Raw genomic sequence first — 21,707 nt, 5'->3', positions numbered from 1 at the left:
CTTCTTTCCAGCTCCACCATCTTCAGATGAAATTTTAAATGCGTTCCTTCTGTTGTACCCAAGAAGGAAACGAATCTAAAAGGTACACCGTTGGCCCGATCGAGACTATAGGCACGTTTTGCTGGAGGATTACCACTCGGAGGTCTTCCTCTTGGTCGTTTTAGTCAGGTGGCTTAGCAAATTTAACGTTACCCGGCCGGACAAAAGTACCAAATTTGGCATGGAGTTTCTTCTCGACCTATCTATCGATTTTATCCGTGGAACCCACTCTATCGGTTCTGATTTTTCTAGATGGCGGCCAAATCCAAGATGACCGCCAGAAAAAAGAGGAAATGTCATATCTGGCTGTAAAAAGCAGAAATTAACAAATGAGGGGTCAATACAGGTGTTTCCGGGGTTCACTGACAGATGATGGTCATGGCATCTTGCTTGGGCCACCCATTTCCAAGATGGCGGCCAAAATCTAAGATGGCCGCCAGGAAAAAAGGAAATGTCATATATCTGGCTGTAAAAATCAGAAATGAACAAATGAGGGGTCAATTCAGGTGTTTCCTTGGTCACTGAAACAGATGGTCATGACACGTTGCTTGGGTGACCCATTTCCAAGATGGCGGCCAATATAACAGAAAATACACTTGTTGTCACTGTTAAGGGTGAGTGGAAGTGTAGACTTGACTTTGAAGATTCTGATTCCTTGTGATTAGTATTGAAAATCCAATGACCAGACTGACTTTTAGTCGATGCATCGTGAACATTAGACAGATTTATTATTACGTAATGTTTCTGTGACGTCGAGGGGGGAAGCAAAGGATAATGCCAAATTTACATTTTCAAAACTCTGCCACTTAAGAATGGCGAATCTGATTTGAATGAAAAGTTACAAAATTTTGAAGAATATCGTCTACGAAAGGCAATGTCGGGAAGCCGTGCATGGTCCGCCTCCATGCGCAACCTAGTGTCACTTTGCACGAGGGGGCGAGAGCCTTGGCCCTCCAGACGTCCCCATCGAAAACTAGGCGGCATCTGCTGTTCCAGATGTGTCTCCTGATGACAGCGGCAAACAACAACAGCAGATCCCTAACCCAGGTTGGGCACACAGGGGGCAACAAACAAACCATACAAAACAAAATCACTACTAATGGCCCACTGTGTGCAACCAATAACACCAATAACGAAGGCGTGAAACCATCATTTCCACACCAGCCGGACAAAGGGACACTCCAGCAACAGGTGTTGCATAGTCTCGATGGCTTTACAGCCCATACGGGGACAAATCCCTTCACCTATGGTTAGTGATGAGGACCCCCATGTGCAATCCTCCTTGCCAAGTCCCGGAGGCCAATTTCTTTTTCCTGAACCTTTCGGGCAGTGTACGTGGAGTTAGCCAATCAGACCGAGGCTGTGTTAATGACGTACCACTGTAAAGATGGCGGCGTGCTTACCAAATGTTGAAGTGGGGAAATCACATTCGATAAGTCAACATAATTGTTGTACTACAGCAGATAGTAATAAGGTATGTAGGCATTATACTGAATCATTGTGCACAACTTACGAGACGTTTACATCGGTTTCTTTGTTGAAAAACGGCGATGTATGATCGCTGTGTGATGTACAAATTTACAATGTCTTCAGGTGGACATGACACTGTACTGTACTTATAGCGCGGTTTGGCAGTGTGAATTTCAAGTTGTTGCTATAGTGCTAGGATTATTAAATTTTGACTCACTCGTCAAGTTGCTGTTTGCAAGTAAACAAGTAATTTTAGTTGGCCGTTTAATCATATATGTTTAAAAAGTCTTTGTCTGATCCTGTATTTAATTGTAATTTGGATTTTCTGCGCCTGGAACTGTGTTTAGGAATTGACTAACTTCAGTAAGATGAAAACCATATTTGACTTTCTTTACTTGTAAATTATCATTGGTTTATTTATTAAAAATCCTGCTCTATGCGTTAATAATTGGACACCTAACGGAGGTCCGATTGCAATCAAATAACTTTTCCTATAGCACCTCCTTGTGAGAGACTAGGTCCAGTAATTAACGGTTTATTGTGGAAACTGTCAAATATTTCTTGTAAACTGATCACCGATTTATGTAAATAAGAGTGCAAGTACTGCCCTTCTTTTATTATGCAATAAATCCTCTCTTTTAAATTGTTCCAGAACGAATATCTGTTTCCCTTGTCTATTATTCTAGCCAGTCATCTGCCTTTAAATTAGGATAAACTTTCCTAAAACGGATGTACCACATTTTGGGGCTGAGATCGATTTCCCTCTAATAAGATCTAGAAGGAAAATAAACAAAAGAAACTATATACATTTTCGCCACACTATCTTCGGAGTTTCATATATAAGATGACCATGCACTAAAACCATGACATAACTTATAATATCGATTTTCAATTCATGATATAATACTTAGACATAACTACTTGGACATGAGAAAAAGTGGGGGAAATCCACACGGGGGCTCGAACTCGCGGTCTTTCGTTTTCCACCTTATGTTATTGAAGCAACGCATTTACCCGACTGACCATCTTTATTGAGAAGTACGTCATCAACACAGCCTCGCTCTGATTGGCTAAACTCCACGTACACTGCCCGAAAGGTTCAGGAAAAAATTCGCGTCCCGGAGACGGCTTTCTGGTCACTTACAACACACAGACCGCCACACTTCTGGAGAGATAGCGGTTTGGCAAGCCGACGGGCCACGTTCAGCAGAACATCTGGCCCACCCTCCTCTTTGATTCTACGAAGTGAGTCACCAATCTGAGTATACACCCCCGAAGGGCATGTCGCCTTTGGCCGGTTATTGGAAAAGGATCCGGGCCAATGGTGGCGAAAAAGAAACCCACCCTAGAACCTAACAAAAAAAGGCAAAGGGAAACGAGGGATTCTCAAACGCAACGAAAAAACCTTTCAAAAGGAGAAAGCACTGTTTAGATGGTAGGTTGACCAAAACATGCCAACCGCTCAAGGGTGTCTTTTACAGAGCGGTCCTTTTGACACGGTTTGGTTTGCGCTTTCCCCAAATGAAATCCAAAATTACTCTCTCCAATCGCACCAAGGCATGATCCGGTGCAGCGATCACCGTACCAGGATACCAAAGGAGAGGAACAATAAAACGATTAACAACCGTAACCTTCCCAGGGAGGGAGAGCCACCTCCGACTGAATGTGTCGAGCCTTGCCTCCACCTGATCAGCCTTCTCTGCCCAAGTAGTGGCCTCCGCGGCACCATTACCTAGCCAGATGCCATTTACTCTGATAATGACATCTGACCAAGTAGAATCGAACGGGAGGGATTGGCCGCGCCAACTTCCTAAATACAGCCCTTTCATCTTGGACTTGTTAAGTCTGGCACCAGTAGCCTCTTGGAAGGTGGCCAAAAACCTTCGATAAAGGCTCGAAGGAGGCGAGGTCCGACACAATACAAGTGACGTCATCGGCATATTGCACGCATATAACTCTAGCCCCACCCGGTACATTGAAGGGGAAACCCAAGCATCTGTCCAGCAAGGTACTGAGCGTTTCGCTGAAGAGAACATACAACAACGGGGAGAGGGGACAACCCTGACGAACTCCCCTTTGAACCGGGAAGGGAACAGAAGTAGATCCGTTAACAGTGACCATGCTCGTGACGTCCTTATATAGTAACGAGACCCAACGAATAAACCCTGAGTTCAATCCGAAGGACTCTAAGGATCTGAACAGAAAGTAGTGATCTACCATGTCAAAGGCCTTCTCCTGCTGGTCCAAGGAGACCAGTGCACATGGCAAATAACGAACTTTAACAAAATCGATCAAGTCTCTCATCAACCAGAGATTATGTTATGTTGAATACACTTGCCTCACACAGCACAAGTCTGGAGAGGACCTACAATATCCGGCATCACATCCGCTAAGCGATTTCCTAATGCGTCTCTCAAGTCCCCACCGAGAACCTCGAAGAGGTCCTATAGAACTCAGCAGGGAGGCCATCGGGACTGGGGGACTTTCCCTTCTTCATCGCTGCTACCGCTGTCCAGAGCTCACCAACGAAGAGATTCGAACCCAAGCTATCGTTTTTACTCTGAGGGGGGGGGGGGTGGGCTTGTCTATACCAGACAACAAGTCTTCCAGGAGATCCTCGCTAACAGCAGCCCTAGAGTACAGGTTCGAAAAGAACGACCTAAATACCTCAGATGACTAGTGACTTGACTTAGCGTGTGTTGTTCGCAGAATTGACGTTGTGTTTATGAAGGGTGCACAATCGTACAAAATCTCCCAATGAGTCGGTATTCACATCTGGTCGGTTTTCCCTCAAGTTACCCTATTATATAGGTGACTCAATGTAATCAGTCTTACATGACACTCGTAACTCCCATATAATAACGGGCTTTGCGACAGTGTCTATCTATGGTCGATCACACCTCAAAGTTCCCCAATAAGTCCTGAGTGGCTTCCTGAGCAAAAGTGACACAATAAGAATACCAGCCATAACATATAGTCAGGTTGCTAGCCCGGTTTCATTTACACGTTTGAGGACGGAAGGTTTGATGGTCCCGATCAGTAAAAGGCACAGGGGATCTGGGGAATGAATATATACTAAATTTTCTTTTTTTCCGGGCGGCCATCTTGGATTTTGGCCGCCATCTTGGAAGTGGGTTACTCAAGCAACATGCCATGACCATCATCTGTTTCAGTGATCCCTGAAACACTTAAATTGACCCCTCATTTGTTCATCTCCGATTTTATGACATTTCCTTTTCTTCTGGCGGCCATCTTGGATTTCGGCCGCCATCTTGGAAAATCGGAGCCGATCAAGTGGGTTCCACTGATAAAATCAATAGATAGGTCGAAAAAAAACTCCATGCCAAATTTGGTACTTTTGTCAGGCCGGTAACGTTAATCCCGAAAATTGTTGCTAAGCCACCTGACTATGGTCGTTTAGAGGAGGTGCACCCACTCCATCACTCTCCATAGCTATAACGGCTAGTGTAGACGTTTGTACGCCTCCCACCATAAATCACGATATCTGGCCTTTATATATACCTGGAGTTGAGAGATTGCTGCTCCTCCCAGACAAAATAAATATAAGATCTGCTTGACCATCGGCTCCTTTTGTCATCAAATTGAGTTTGTTTATATTATAAATTCACAGAAGAAATGCTCAAATCCTTTATGACACAATATCCTTTTCAGTTTTTTATGAATAATCAATAAGAAAGCAGATTCTCGTATTCTGTGGTTTTCATCCCAAAGTTCAACACCATCCCCGCTGTCGTGCTGTAGTTTAAATATACTTGTTGAGAGATTGCTGCTCCACTAAGAGAAATAAATATAAACGTACTTTCTCTTGACCATGGACTCATTTCGTCATCAAATTCACAGATAAATAAGCTGACATGCTTAAGTCGCTAATTCCGTTACAGTTAATAATGGATAATCAATATTATTCTAAATGCACGTATTATGTAACAACAAAGTTCTACACAATCCCCGCTGTCATGGTACATTTGAATAACACTTGTTGAGCGATTGCTGATCCAACAAATATAAATATGTGTGTGGTGCTGCTTGACCATAGACTCCTTTCGTCATCAAATCAAATTTACCGAAAAAATAAGCTGAAGTCCTTCATGACGAAAATTCCATTTAAAGTCAATAATGGATAATCAATGTAATAATGGATACTCGTATTGTGTGATATTTCATCACAAAGTTCAACATAATGCCCATTTTCATGCTGTAGTTCAAATAAATACTTGTTGAGAGATTGCTGCTCATCCCAGACAAAATAAATATATGTATTTTTGCTGCTGCTGGACTGTAGACTCCTTTCAGCTTCCAATAAAACGAGCTTGTTTTTATTATCATAAAAAATTCAAATCGTTAACCACGAAAAATCCGTGTTAGTATAAAAGACTATAATCAATGTAATTTGACATGTCCTTTTTTTTGTGATATTTCAATACGAAGTTCAACACAATGCCCGCTGTCATGCTTCAGTTTAAATATATACTTGTTGAGAAAATATGTATGAGCTGCTATTTGACCATATACGTTTTTCGGCATCCAATTCAATTAGGTACAACAAAAAAATTCATAAGCTAAAATCCTTTATGGAGCAAATACAGTTCAAGTAAGTAATGGATACTCGATATGATACAAGATGCATGTTTTCTGTGATTTTTCAGATAGTTCAACACAATGTCCACTTTCATGCTGTACTTGACATATACTTGTTGAGATATCGCTGATCCTTTAAGAAGAAATATATATTGATGCCACATGGTCGTATTCGCATTTTTGTCTCTTATTGAGTCAGCCTTCAAGGAGTGTAAACCACTACTTTGCTCTTAATGGTTATGCTATGGTCTGTTCATATCGAAGTCATGTAAATTGTTGTTAATACAATCCCTTTCCATCGGAATGTCAACAAATGGATTCATCTTTCCTCCAAATAATAATGATTTGACGTAAAGAAGGACATAAAGTCCACAGTCGTTCCTTGTCGGCTGAAATGGAAAGTTACACTCAGATGTCATCTTAACTGGCGATTTCTGACATTTCAACAGCTTTCCTTCTAATGAGGATCTATCTGAAATTCAACATCTGTAACGCTTCATTTCATCACTTGACTGCAGTCTTGGAGTGGATCGAGGAAATAAAGAGATTTGGTTACTAAATTTGCCGCTAACAGGATCCAGTGCAACATTAAAATCTGCAACTTTGGTCTGAAGGAAATCAAGCTGATCGTTATTTACCTCATCATTCAGCCATGATTTTCGTAACAACGATTCATATTTGTCATATCCGTCATAATTCGCTGAGCTCTCGTCATCATTGATTATTGGGCTTGCGTTTTCTGATGTCTTGCTGGTCTTTCACTGAGGGTTGCATGTGGAGTTTCATGTTTTTCCAGATCAAGCTTTTTTATGAACTTTGATTGATCAGCACTGGGGATTTCATGCTGTTCATTAAGCCGTTTTCTAGACTTTTAAGCCGTTTATTGGTTTCTCCTTGCTGCTCATTTGTTGTCACCATACGCGCAGCATCTTTCTTTCCCTTTTCCTGCTGCTTTTCTAGTTCCGTTTCCATTCTTTTGATGACCCCAGCTTCAGATGTGGACTTCATTTCATCTCTCGTTTCTCTACGGCTCCTTTTCCACTTTTCTTGCACTAATGTGGTGACTTTTTTCCCCCGCCTTCCTTCGTTTCTTTACCCGGTGTTGGAGAACGAATTTTCGTTGTTGTGCTTGAATTCCGACATACATTCTTTGCACCAGTTCATCAAGTCGGAGTCTGTAATTTGCAAGTGTTGTCGTCTTAAAAATTTTGTTCCATGACTCCATATAACCTTCAGTCCACGGCGGATTGCGTATGAAGTATATGTTACTGTCGTAATTTGCATAAATGTATGATGGCGAATGTCGAGTAAGGTCTCCGAGCATTATATTGGACCAAATGGGAACTGTCGGAGGTAGATATTTCAACATCTTCCCTATGAGTTGTACCCCTCTGAATTTATTTGCCTTAAGTGTAGGATCATTCTGTAGAGCTTCTCTGGCTTTGTCATCGACACTTTGATTTAATGCAGTGAAACTTTATGTTCCCTGCATAAGTGCTTCTTCTTCTGTGTACCGTGATGTTTCAGGTTTAACTGGCGAGGCAGAACTGTCACATCCACTGACCTCTTCGTCGCAGTTGTCACTCTTTTCATCTTCAACAGTCTTTGTTGCTTCTCGTTGGAACACAATATCGAGAATTGATTTTGTGTGGGGTTGGCACAAGGCTGTATAGCGTTCAGCTCGGAGTACAACACAAACGGAAAACAATAATCGCCGGTACTCTGATAAAAGGCGAACTTCTGCAAGCAGACGGAATAACTTCATCGCAAACCATTTCTGTTCTTTCCTGTAATATTTGCGGCAATAGTCTTTGCCGACTTTCATGAAATGACTGAAGCCGGTGTGTAGAATCATTCCATTTACTTCAACTGGTGATGCCTCACCATTGGAAATTTTCCAGGTATTGCTTGAAGGTTTCTCTTGAAAATACTTTGAGAGATGATACAAGTAATGGCAGGCTGCGGTCGCTTGAAATCAGACATAGGGTGGCTAAATTTCTGTATCCATAAATACTCTTCTATGTCTCAAAAAATCTGAAGCCAGTTTGATATGGTAGCTTCAGATTGATTGTAACCAGCTCGGTCACCGGGCATGGTGAGCTTTTCAGATTTTCTTCCTGTCTTGTTTGGTTCGGCATCACCATCGCATAGTAAAGATATTCTTTACTGCCGGCCTTCCAGGCTACGGACCCCGTTGTGTCCCAGTGTAACGGAACTGTTGGTGCCATCTCGTGGAACAGGCGCACTCTGGCGTCTGTGAACGTGATCACATACTTGAAACTGCAGATATTTGCCGGATATAATTTTTCAGGTCGAGCTGCTCTTTCACCAGGAGGCTGGTAATGAGGTCCTTGTCACTCTGAAGTCGCCGTCACCCTTCATAGCTGATTTGTTTAAAAGTTGAGCTGTCGGCACCGACTTCAGTTAGATTTCCGCTGGCGAATATACTGCCATCCATTTCCTTTACGTTTTCCATATTTTTTCGGTTTGACACGACCTTAGTATTGTACACTGCGTATCAGGTTTTCATCCATTGATAGTGTAGCAGATACGTTGCACGTCGGACGTGGACAACAGTATGCACTGGCGGATAAAATAATGCCGGATGTTTTCCTACTACACTGTTTTGCAACTCTGTGTCTTTTAAACATCAACGTACAGAATGGGTTGGATTTACGAAGCCCGTCGTTAAAGACGTTTACCCACTGCAATGGTAGTCTTGTCCCCTTCTGTTCCTTCCTCAGTTGTATCCATGCATCTTCGTCACTTTAAATGAAGCAGACGTTGGAATGATCACCTCGTAAAACCTATTGAATACGGGTGAAGCACTAATTCGGCGAGTGTTGCGTCACTAATCGGTGTTTCTCCTTCCGCCTGCTGAACTGAATCTATGAAGACGTTAGTTTCGTCTTGAAGAGATTGCTGTTGGCATGTTTAATTTGAAGTGTTGGGTTTGCCATCTTGAGGAGAATACCGTTACAGCGAGAATACCGTTACAGCGAAATCCGATTGATCGTTATTACTTATTTCCACCTTTCCCCTTGTATCTAAGTTCATAAAATAATAACATGCCATTCAAGGCAGTGTCTGCGACGGCATTTTCAGTGGTGCAGTTTTGTACAGTCTCGTCGCTAAGTTGAAACACACTACCGTTTTTGAAAAGATAGGTGTAGTAGTGGCCACCCTTATCCTGTCCTCGATGAACTACAGCGGAAACAATTTGGTAATAATAAGGTGAACACGTTGAATCTTCAAAGTTGACATTATAGGATGAGTTGATCATTCTTTGTATATAATCTAGAGGTGCTTCACATTTATTGCCATCTCTTTGCGTGCGGTTTATATTTATAACTAAACAAGGGGGTAACTTAGCTATTTCTCTGCATTCAGAGCAACGAATACCGTCACGAACTTCAAAGAGGGCGGCAATGTTCTTCACAACTTCTGGCCTGTGAGGGGTGATGGTAAGCATTGACAGAGACTGATTTCGTTGCGAAAGTTGTAGTGACTGGTGAGATCATATTTGATGCAGATTGTGAATGATGCAGTTCCAGAAAAACTCACTTGCGTCTTGCTGATCTTGGCAGTTAAGGAAAGGACCACGCACCTCGTCGGCAATAGTCTTAACAGCTTGTCTCAACGCCCTGTCACCAATTGGACGGCAGCTTTTCTCTTGTAAATTGCAAAGAATACGTGTTAACATTTCTCCAACACTGTTTGAGTTGGAGCGGTTTTTAAGGATGTGACCAACGTGAGTCACCTTGACCGCCGATGCGAACCAGCATCCGATGTTTGTAATTCCACGAGATACCGTGGGCAAGCATTTCTTGCATCTAAATGGATCCCGTTTTACTCGGTCTGTTGTACCAACACACTTGAAATGAAACCATTGCTGACAAATATCACACTGCACATAAGGGCTGCCATCGTTGACTTGGTAGCAAATGCAGAATCTTTCACTGAAAGGAACAATCGCGTCAACTGCATCTTCCATATGGTCTGTTTGAGATTCAATGTCTCCTTGATCAGCTTTTTGGCGTGTTCCCAGTTGAGCAACTGAGTACCTCATCTTCCGAGTGTGGTACGTCGGTGTATTTAGTCTTTCGTAGATCTTTAAACCACTTTTCGACCATGCCATCTTTCATATATACGTCTTGTAAAGTTAGAAACTGAGATCCAATACGGTTTTCAACTTGTGCTCAGCGGGGCCTAGAAGGCTCGAAGCTACTCGGTACCAGAGGCTGTCATGGCGACGGTGTGAATTCGCTGTTTGTGTGGCTGATGATGTATTCCTGAAAACTGAGAAGAGAACAAATATGAATATCGCAATGCATGCAGTGGTTTCAGGTAGATTATAAGGTTTCTCACAGTGCGTTTGTGACTCCTTCAGAAAGCATGCGACGTTAAAATAAATACACTTTAATCGTTTCCTTTACTATTCTCTTTCATAATTTCATAAGTCACACCTGCACGCCCTTATAGGCATATGTGCGCAAATGTATATATTTTTTGCCATGATCGATTTTGAGACTTGTTCAGATCCCTAAATCCTTTATTCATAAAGCGTAATATTATTCGCACATTTATTTCTGCTATGCCTTATGAAGGAGCATAGTAAGAGAAACAAATAAATTGACCTTTTGAATTGCCCAACTTACAAAGACCTAACATTCAAGAACCGTAGAACGGGGTAGGGGGTGAACAAAGCAAGGAAAGAAGAACTACCCCCCCCCCCCCCCCACTTGTTTGCAAACTTTTGAGATATCTAAATTTTGTAATCGAAGTGCTCCCCTTTCTCTTCATGCTGATCGATTACAAGAATTAAAATTATTCACTGTTATTCGTGATTATAAAATGACTTTACTTACTCTCGAACTTGCCCTTTTCTAAGGGTATCTACACCAATGAGTTAACAATTGCTAAGTGTTTCCTGATAAAAATTTATTCTTTATTTCCGACCTGTTTGAGTTTTACCTGCGTTTGGCACAGTTGTTCATCACCAGATTTTACTTAATAAATGATATAGATATGGATTTCGGGTTGTGGCACTTGTTACGAGGGCCCATTGTAGCCTAACGCTAGTTACTGCTAATGAGAAACCTAATGTTATATGATAGAAAGTATTTAAAATTGCCTACGTGATAAATCAGTATTTGAGAAATTAGGTCGGGTTACCGTGTCAGAATGTTATAATACACGATTGTTCTGGTATATTCCTTATGATGACACGCTGGTCTCGGGTTGACGTCGCTTTACGTGAAATCGCGTGTAAGCTGTGCAATCTTCGTGGATTCTCTGGAACGTTCGCTAGATATGCAAAGGACTTCCAAGAATAGAGAAACTGGGTCAGGTGTATCGAGAAAGATCTGGAGGATTCTTGACATGGCGAATCGTATATAAAAGCCCGCCCAGATCGGAGAGTTTCTCAGTTTCTGAACGAATACAAGCGACGACAAATATTAACCCATTCTACTATATATCGTCAGTGCTCAACTACCAGTAGTTTCTGAGGGATTGAGATATCGATAAGAAGATTGATTCTACACTTCCATTCAGAAGTTTGAAGAGGACTTTGCTGTGAAAGTACAGTTTTTCCAGTCTTTATTTCGGAGAAGGTGAAGAATTTCTGTCTCCGTTGAGGAAGTTCGTTACGCCAGGAGTTGGTGGCTATAAAGCTGATTTTGGACTGACTGGTAATATTTAGTCGGCGAGAAGTTCGACTTGTGCTTCACTCTATTGTGGCTGGAAGTCCGTCTTCTATTTTGGAGCATCGCCGGAAAGAAGGTGACTGCTGTTTCTGGGATCGCGAGAAACTTCGTCGAGGACCAGTGAATTTCGCGCTACAACGGACCGAGAATCGTCGTCATCAAGGTCGTGGCCGCTGAGGGATATCGCCGTTGGAAGAGACCAGCAAGAGGCTAGGAAACATTTAGGGTTTCTAGGAACTATTTAAACCTGACTTTTATCCAAGAAAAAAAAAACTTTTTGTTCAACATTGATAAATTTACCAGAAATTATATTGCTTTTAATGACGTTTGCACTCGGGTATAAAAATATGGTATATATAAGGGAAAAATCTACGCTATGACTGTCATTGTCTTTAAACCTTCAAAATGTGAGTTAAAAAGGCAAATGCATTGTAATCATACTGCAGATACATAAATTTGAGACAAAAAATAACACAATGAGAAAATTATTCTTTGTTTGTACCAACTTATGTATTTCATGCTATATTTTATCTACATGACCATAAACTGAAATTTAGTAGGTTAATTTCTTACATGAATTAAAAGGAAGAAAAATACCTCTTGCCCCTGTACAAAAGTGAATCAGTGAAACAAATACACCCCACAACTGCAAGGGAGTGTCATTTAGCACCAAGAAGAAACACCATTAATGGCTTACAATACAGTTCTGAGGGGCGTACCAATACGCCCCGCTACTGGTTGGAGTGTCATTTAGCACCAAGAAGTAACAACATTTAGTGGCTTGCAATACAGTTCTGAGGGGCGTACCAATACGCCCCACTACTGGTTGGAGTGTCATTTAGCAACAAGAAGTGACAAAATTTAATGGCTTGCAAAACAGTTCTGAGAGGTGTACCAACACGCCCCGCTAATGGTTGGAGTGTCATTTAGCACCAAGAAGTTACACCATTAGTTCTGAAATAACATAATAACACCATTAGGTGGCTAAGAATGCAGTTCTGAAGTCCGTACCGATACACCCCCTACTGCTCGGAGTGTCATTTAGCAATAAGAAATTACATCATTAATAACAACAATAAGTGGCTTACAATGCAGTTCTGAAGGATGTACTATTCAGACCCTCAGATTGCTCTAATGGGCATACTGATACCCCTACTAATAATTTTTACCCAAAAAATACAATAATAAGAGAAGTCACTGTAACCTTACCCAACCCTCCCCCCCCCCTTTTATTTCACACACACTTAAAACAAGCATTTTATGATTTGCAGAGTAGAAGACCATGTGGCTGTTTCAGTGTTGCCACTTCCTGAACATGAACACATATACCCTACAAGACAATTAACCTCCCTGTTGTCCCCAAATGACCTTTGACCTTCACCAAAATCAATACGCTTCTTTTAATCAGTGTTATACACATTTTTTCATCCTCTGTGATCTAGGATCATCCCTAGTAACAATAGGCACATTAAGTTCTGTGCCATCATCCCATCAGTTTCCTTGCAATGGTTTTCCTCTTGAACGCAATGGCCAGACCAAACAGACTCAGTGTGAGCATTTCTGTGTCATCTTCAGAAAAAAAGAGAGAAATAAAACTTTATTCTACACTGACAGTCTAACCATTTTATTTATTTTTTATCTGTTGCATTGATAGTAAAAAAACAAATGAACAAAGACTGCAAATGTTTTTTGATATGATAAGTTAGCAGGACTATACTGTCATATGATTGCAGTGCTATCACTCTGCTGTCCTCTACAATCTGAGTAATGCTATGACAGAGGTCACATTTCTGCCTGTATTAGTAGCCTACATGTTGTTCCCATTATACAAGTGAAGATTCCATTTGAATGTAATGTGTCCCCTTGGAGTAATATTGAATTAAAACATTGAATTTAATTTGATGTGACATTTGACCTGTTTCTGGGGGGTCTGCTAGACATAGACTTTAACCCTAAAACACCTTTATACCAAGTTTTAAGAAAATCAACACAGCCATTTAAGAGGACTGTTTGACATAAAATTGGACACCCCACACAGACAACTTTTACCCCTCCCTCAGTCAAACACTTCCGGTGACCATGCAATACCCCACAATGAATGACCCCTATTGGGAAAACTAACCACTACCATGGCAACTGTTGCGTAATACTGTTAATGGTCCAACTGGCAAAAGAACTACAATATTGTACCTAATCCTCCCTATGAGAGTGATTAGATAACAATTATTTGAAAATTCACATACTGTAAGAGAGCGATTCTGTGTGCACAACACAAAGTTATGTGTTATGTGTAGACAAGGACTTTCCATACACACTTTCAATGTCTTAATGCATAGGTCATTGCAACCTGAATATACAATATGGAGGAATGAGATGAATAACTGCTCGGCAGAAATTCTTCTATAAAAACAACATTCATAGTAGTCACCTTTACCTCAATGCTCATCTGATGCCTGGTTTCCCCTATTCTGATGTGCTTGTTTGCTAACCAAAGTTTTGTATCTTTACATTCTTGTCTGGATTTCTCTCCCTCAGCTCCTTACAGGCTGTCAGATTGTGGATGCCACCAATAACTTCATAATAGTATCCATTTGCCTAAAAGAAAAATTTGTTACAAAATGTGAAAATGAATATATCAGTAACTTAAGTCAAAGTAGCGTAATGTCAGACTTTTGTCCTCAAAGATCAGGTGTAATTGACATGCAAACAGAAAGCCACAGGGCTTAGTGATTCCTTTGCCTATTGTTATTGTAGGGCATTGGAGGGGAGAGTTCTACTGAGTACATGGGATCCACAGTGAAATGAAAAAAAAATCTCTTGCAACTATTAGCAAAGGAGAACTAAATGTGTACTCAAAGATATGATGTGGACAACCCTGAGTTATCATGTTTTCAAAGGTTTTTAATATTATGATGTATGTAGGAATCCACATGTCAAGTAAAAGATCTGTTCATGTTGTTCTTCTTGACTAGGGCTAATATTGCCACATGATGAGGTACCACGTTTAAGAAGTTTTTCAGACTGAAATTAACTGACCTCGAGTGACCTTGACCGAAACAGCCAAAAAATAGAAGACAAATGCTTAATTCCTATCAAATTTGAAATTTACCAAAACTTCACTTCTTCAGCTAGAAAAGTTGTCAGTTGTTGACCACTAGTCAGGGTTTTTGTTAAGAAATGAAGTAGGTGGGTCAAGTTGAAAAGTAGGCGGGACTGTCTGTATGCGGACATGGGGGAGGGGTCTAACCCTCCCCTTCCCCTTTGCCGGAAAATTGCAATTTAAAAAGTCTGTAGATGCAAAATGGTGCAATATACAGTTGTTTGGTCAATGATATTGCCCCCTCCCAATCACCCCTTTCTTTTGTCCTATTTTTCTTTTTTTCTCCTGAATTTTTTTATTAACACTCGGGTCATGGAGCCTAGGGAGGTAGCTATGCCACGGAACCGAACTTAGCAAGGGTGTGACGCACTTGCTGCATTAAATGAAGTGCCATCATAACAAAATGATACTAGGTCTACGGTACCTACAAAGTGAGTAGGATTTTACTGCCAAAAAATACCCAACTAGGTCTGTGATAGAACCTTCTGTTTTTTATTCAGCTTTTATCTCTGTTGAGCAACAATTTGTATGTCAAGAGAAGCCCTTCGCCTACCTCTACTCAGTCTCTCACCCACCCCTCGGCCTCATCTCCTCGACCATATTACTAATGTTTTCAATCACACCTGACCTGGTTGTGGGTATTTATTTCTCTCGATTTTTTTCGTCATTTTAAAAAAAAAAAATTTTTTTTTTTTTTTTTTTTACTGAGCGTCGCAAAGTAGCCGGGTCATGTACGTGCAGTAAGCGAGTCATTTGACCCGGGTCCCGGCTACTAACGAAAACCCTGCTAGTGACATCAAATGACCTTGACTTCTCCCAACACACAATCAGCTGAGTATTTACTAAGAGTGTCTTCATACTGAGCATTAACTTCATGCAAGCTGTACTTAGTGAGATATGTTTTCAGAATTTAACTAAAATTGACCTCAAATGACATTTGACCTCAAAAAAAGTTAACATTATAGATGGCAAGGTATTCAATCAGAGGAACAAATTTGACATTCTATGTAGCTTTATTCTTTGAGTTAGCTCATTCACAAAGTTTTCAGGTTTAGACCATTGGTTATCTCATATGATCTTTGGCCCCTCCCAAAGCAATAACAGTGAAGAATTTACTAAGGTGGTAGATACCGAATACATTCTTCTAATTGTTCAAAGTGTGAACTTTATTGTAAGCTGTACATGGTGAGATAACCTGTTAACAAAGTTTCAGATTTTTAGGTGGTGTGGACCTCAAACAATTTTTGACGTACTAAGTAACAGCAAGTGGTAAGCACTCAATTGAGGGATAAGCATACTAATTTCACTTAAACCTTTACTTCAGTAAGGTCATTTATAGGGTTTTTAACGGTTGACCACTGGCAATTAAATAACAATTGCAGCTGAGAATTTGCTAAGGGGTAGCTTTCTACCAAGTATGAACTTCATGCATATTGCACTTGTTGAATTATCAAAGTTTTCAAAATTTGAGCTAAGGTTATCTCTCTCACATATGCACACACAAGCAGTCACTGCTGCATGGTTTTTGATAAACAATTATGAAGCACTCCACTATAAAAATCACTTTATAATCAAGTGCTGATTACTCACCGTGGGTTCTGAAAAATTCTCCAAGTTTTCCAAAGTTGTTGCTATAACAGTCAGTGGTTGATATTGTGGTTGTTAAATCTAACATAGCCTCTTTTAGTTTGGTGAGAAATTACACATTCACTTCTCTCAACTTCCAACCAACTTCTAGATTTTCTATGTCAATATTTGCAACACCTGTGGAGAAGTAAAAACGATGGTAAGTAAATTTCTGCAAAGCTAACATCAACTGACAGGGAAATGCCATACTGTAGGTATGCAAAAGGTTTTCCGTAAACTTTGTAAAGCTAAAAATACTATTCAAACCAAATGTACACAGTGACTATAATGATTGTTAAAGTATGTTGAGAAGCAATGTTCAATTAATGAACACATTATTAATGGGGTTCTGACCCCTCCCCGATAACACTCAAATAAAAACTGATACTTCTATTGATGTTGTAAATTTCTGGTGAAAAGTCAACAGTTGAGGCAGTTCTTAATGGGCATGCAGTAGGAGGCATACAGATGGCTCAGTATAAAGGACACTGCACAGAAACTGATGTAAAATGAATTTAACAGCTGCCTACTGTCCGTTTAGTTGTGGGCTGCTGAATATTACTCATACAGTATGCGGGCCCACCATGGTAGCCACAGGAGGAAATTTTGACTAACAAAAGGCCAAAAATAGATTGCTGAAAATGGAAGATGATTGTTTTAGCATCTATGACAAACTTTTATCAATGTTTTTTCGTGTTGAAAATTAACGCTTATTCAAATTCTCTTCAATTTTTGTCCAGTAAATTGAACCAAAAAGTTTGGGTTTTTTTTCCCCTTTGTTTTTTGGTGGGCCAGATTAGATTGTCTGGCATGCTCAATCTGGCTAGTAGGGGCCCCCTGTTCTAAAACCACAATTCCAATTCCTGAGGCAGTATATTGTACTGCTACCGTACCTGACAGCTTCTAAGGGTTCTCACCTAACAATGCTGCATTGACTTCCTTCTTGATGAATTCTAAAGGGCTGGCAACTGGCTGATCCTTATTACTCTTCCTCTTTTTGTGAAGCACAGGTAACTTGTGCTGAGCCTTTCTTTTCTCTTTACTTCCTGATGTTGAAGGTCTGTTTTAAAGTGGAAAAGAGCAGTTAGTAAACCTGAATATGATAATATGCTACAGTAGTGTCCTTTGACTCCTTGGACTCCAATATATCAACCCCAATCTTGGCCCAATGTCTGACCCAGAGGGGAGAAGGGGTACACATGAGGCTTTCACCCCCATGAAATTGAAGACTGTAAGCATTTTACTGCACTGGTGCATGTCAGTCTCTGAAGCAATAATATTCCTTGTTACTATATTATATTGATTCAAAACTAATTATATAGTTGCCATAAAATTTTAGGATTTTGGAGTAGCCGACAACAGGAACGAAATTAGGATTTAGGAGCACTTCACGTTTTAACAATTTTGATATGTTAACACTATCCTGGCTTCACTGATTAAATAGGCTTAGGGCCTACTTGGAGTTGGACGTGACAATGTTATTTTCTACGAAATTTTAACAGATTTGTAGGTGCAAACAACAAAGACACACGTTTTTTTTTAAATGAAAGCTGAAGGTTAAGCAATGTGAAGCATCAATCGAATTAATCAAATAGCTGCACGAAATTAGGACTCACCTTTGATGATGTGACCTAGCCTACACAGACTTCAGTCTTGAAATAGTGTGCACGCTACCTAGGGCCTAAGTTAGAGCCCGTAGAGGCCCCTTTTCTTCTTAGTTCTATTTGAGGCGTATTACAACGAACAGAACTTGTCAAAAAATTGGCAAAATCGCTTGGTCAATAACTTCCTGGGCTCCTGCCTTTAATTGTACCGTAAATTGTCGAGAGGAATAATAAATTTAAAATGCCGGTATATCCTAGTCATTGAATCAACTTGAAGTAGGCCTAACGTTTAATACTAACTCGTATCATGTAGTGTACTTCACTTTTTCACCTTTGACCCTCAAGTTTTATGTCAAATTCACGTACGTACATAATATAAGCTTAAGGAGGTAGCACTTGTATGTTACTACGCGACTGTGGTCGCCGTTTTCTTGTTCGTCGGAAAATATCACAGAAACAGATTGTAGTAGTAGAAACCGTCAGCAGTGTCACTCGTTGACTTGTTAAATGGCTGTCAGCGTTGCTTGTTATTGCACTTGCTTCAAGTAGCATTTTTTCACTCACAATCAAGTCAGAATTGATTGAAATATCTTTTCTAATCAGTTTGGGTTGTAGACAAGCCACACTACATGACACCGACGGTTTTTTCTTGAAAGTCAGTCTAGAGCAATGTATAGGGTGTCCATTATGTGTTTGCATGAACAACTTAAAAATAGTAATACACAAAATATGACGACAGATCATGAAGAAGTTCGAATTCAAGGTATAACGTTAAATGTTTGTCTACACTGCGGTTGGACACCTGCAATCACAAATAAGTTACGCTTAGCAGTTACATTAGCACACTGCAGTTCAAGCGTCCTTTGACTCGAGTCAGAGAACAATAGTATTCACTGTTGATGTCAGTTCTGTATGAAGATAAAAAACACTGATAATGTGCATTCTGTCAGTTAACCCACCACAATGGAGGTTATAGGTCGGTTAATTACGCGGTGACTTGATTCGGGTTGTCAAGAATGGTATGGTTTAGACATTTTATCCTTCACTGACCTTTTCAGGTTTGCCAAGCAGAATTACCAGAGATCAATGTCTTAAACTCCAGAAGTTATAAGTACCATATATTTGTCAAAACTCCTTTTTATTCTCAGAGGGTTATGGAATAATTTGTCTCAGAAAGTTGTACTTGCAAGTAGTGTACGAACATGGGAAGTATCACTTCCTTGGTAAGAATGGCTTTGGGTGTTCATTTAGAATATTTGAGAACAAATGGAGAGTGAATGCTTCCAGGAAAGTACTTTTTGAAAACGCCTAGCAATTTTAGCGTGCTATGATTTGGGGCGATTGGCTATGCACTTTCAATTTATTTTAAAAGCATACCCATATACATGCAAGAACCAAAACCTCCACTTGGTTATTCTTAACACAAAATATATTTCATTATACGGAAATAAGTCCAAAAATTTTCCTCACCTTAATGCTGTTTGGGATCGGTATATTTCGAATCTTCATGTAATTGGTGACAAGGGCTCTTTGGTTCCAAAAGTAGAGTCCGGACAAGTCCGAAAAAAAGAAAAATCTTGAGTCTTCCTCTGCCACACACCAATTTCTTGGTCTCGTCATTTTATAAAATTATTATTTAGGCGTTTCGAACTTTTTCGCAACTTCGGCTCTACGATTTTGCGTTTGGTGCATCCGTGCATGAGCAGTCTAACCTTGCCAGGGTACAAAAACGTTGGTGGTCTGAACAACTCCCTGGTCTAACAAACGTATACGTATGTGTATGCAACTACGACAGTGAAAATTTACGATATCAAATAATAGTGCGGATGTTTGTGGTAGAAAAAAGACAACAAAGTCTGGTTGAACATCTCCACGTTTGCGGTCAACATCGAGAGGGCCGATGAAAGATGATATTACGTAATCATTCCTATCACGTTGCGTTCTCTCATACAGGAAATGAAGGTTAACGTTTTTTAAGTTGACGACATGCCATTGCCTTAGCCTTTAATTAGAACTATAGTTGTAAATAATGAAAACAGTGTGTTTGGCGAAAAGGATCATTTATATACCTACTAGTATGTGTATGCATGGAGGTCAAAAACAGGTATAAAAAAAACAGGTAAAATGGAGGTCAAAAACAGTTTAACCTCCATGGAGGTAAAAACAGTTTTCCCTCCATGGTGTATGCATGTGTGCATGCGTGAGTGTATGTATATATATGCAATGCATGTACGTGTATAGGTATGGATGGGTGGGAATAACAAAGAAGCTGCATTAAACAAATATATGATGCATTTCATTGAAAATAAGGCTGCAGATATATATAAATATATATTTATATATACAAATATATATATATTTATATATATATATTTATATATTATTATTATTATTATTATAGAAAACCAGAGAAATAAGATATGACTCATAATTGACAAATAAGGAGTAAAGTTTTAGAAAATATATTAGAATTTCGGTCCCCTTGGGGCCTTCGTTAGCAATACTTGGCAGTCGAATGAAAAGTACAAAATATACTAACACAATGAAAGTTTGACGCTAGATAAGTGTAAGTTGCATTGATGGAATTAAAACCAAATAAACCATGACTATACAGGAAGCGGATGGATGAGCAAAGAACGGATAACATGTTTGTAGAACTGATAGTTGTTAAGGCACTTAAGGGGTCCCAAGTCTTTGTCGAGGCCGGTGACTTAATACGAAAGATCCAATCGATTTCTTTACGTTTACGTTCAGTAGCGAATTTGAAGTTCGAGGCAATTAAAATACATTTTTAGTTTTTGAGAGAAACGGGGAATCTGATCAAATTATCACGAAATATACTATGTGTGATTACTAAAACGTAAGCGGAACCGGGAGCCTGTTCACCTACATAATTGCCCTCTTTACAAAGTACACAATAGAAAATGTAAATAACATACCACAAAAGAGGGAATGGGGATAGTTGACTATAGTCTTAGACCCGTTACCATTAAATATCATTGAATTTCTGTTATTGTGTGATTCCTGAAGAACAGATAAATGAAACGTTAACCTATGTGTACAACAAATTTTACATCATTACTCACTATCACACATTCCCACTAGGATATTTTTAGTATTCAACAGGGTTGTATAGTATTTAGGTTGTCCCTTGCAATTTTAAAGTGAGTGTACGCAGGGACGTAGCTGAGCCTGAAGTTGGGGGGGGGGGGGGGAATGCAGTGGCTGAAATTCCTACTGGATGGGTTTTGGAGCCAGAAAATTCCGACTGCTGCCTTGTACCCCCCCCCACCCCGCACTACTGGTGAACGATACGGTCAGTGTTAGTCAGACATCCCATCTTTCGCGACTGGAATTTTGTTCCAAATTTTTTGCGGTACATTTGTAGCACTGGCCCTCACTTCACAAACTTATTAATCACTCTGGTTAAGCGGGTGAGCAACTGAGTTGAGTTATCTGCTTGATAGGCTACATAGACTAAAACTACAAAAGCTATGTTAATGTAACAAAGGGGAAAACCTTTTTTTCAACAAATTATATTCGACGACATAGTGAATTACC

At 40.1% G+C, this 21,707-nt stretch overlaps 2 long non-coding RNA genes across 5 annotated transcripts in view; both read right to left on the bottom strand.

Annotated features, from left to right (window-relative positions):
• LOC139954995 (uncharacterized) overlaps positions 1 to 21,707 on the bottom strand; it is a 341,522-nt gene that overhangs the window by 64,725 nt on the left and 255,090 nt on the right. The gene's annotated exons all lie outside the window — the stretch shown is intronic.
• On the bottom strand, positions 11,996 to 18,982 carry LOC139954666 (uncharacterized). Of its 3 annotated transcripts, none has more exons than XR_011788164.1 (4): positions 18,517 to 18,982; positions 16,507 to 17,602; positions 14,251 to 14,411; positions 11,996 to 13,385 (listed from the first exon to the last, which is right to left on the bottom strand). It is a non-coding gene; the product is annotated as an uncharacterized lncRNA (long non-coding RNA). The 3 variants fall into 3 exon arrangements; XR_011788163.1 differs by lacking the exon at positions 18,517 to 18,982 and adding an exon at positions 18,159 to 18,461; XR_011788162.1 differs by lacking the exon at positions 18,517 to 18,982 and having other exon boundaries at positions 12,001 to 13,385; positions 16,507 to 17,988.

The sequence above is a fragment of the Apostichopus japonicus genome, chromosome 17, assembly GCF_037975245.1.
Source record: "Apostichopus japonicus isolate 1M-3 chromosome 17, ASM3797524v1, whole genome shotgun sequence".
NCBI lineage: Eukaryota > Metazoa > Echinodermata > Holothuroidea > Aspidochirotida > Stichopodidae > Apostichopus > Apostichopus japonicus.
The sequence above is the reverse complement of the archived record's forward strand: the minus strand, read 5'-3'. Positions and strand labels throughout refer to the sequence as shown.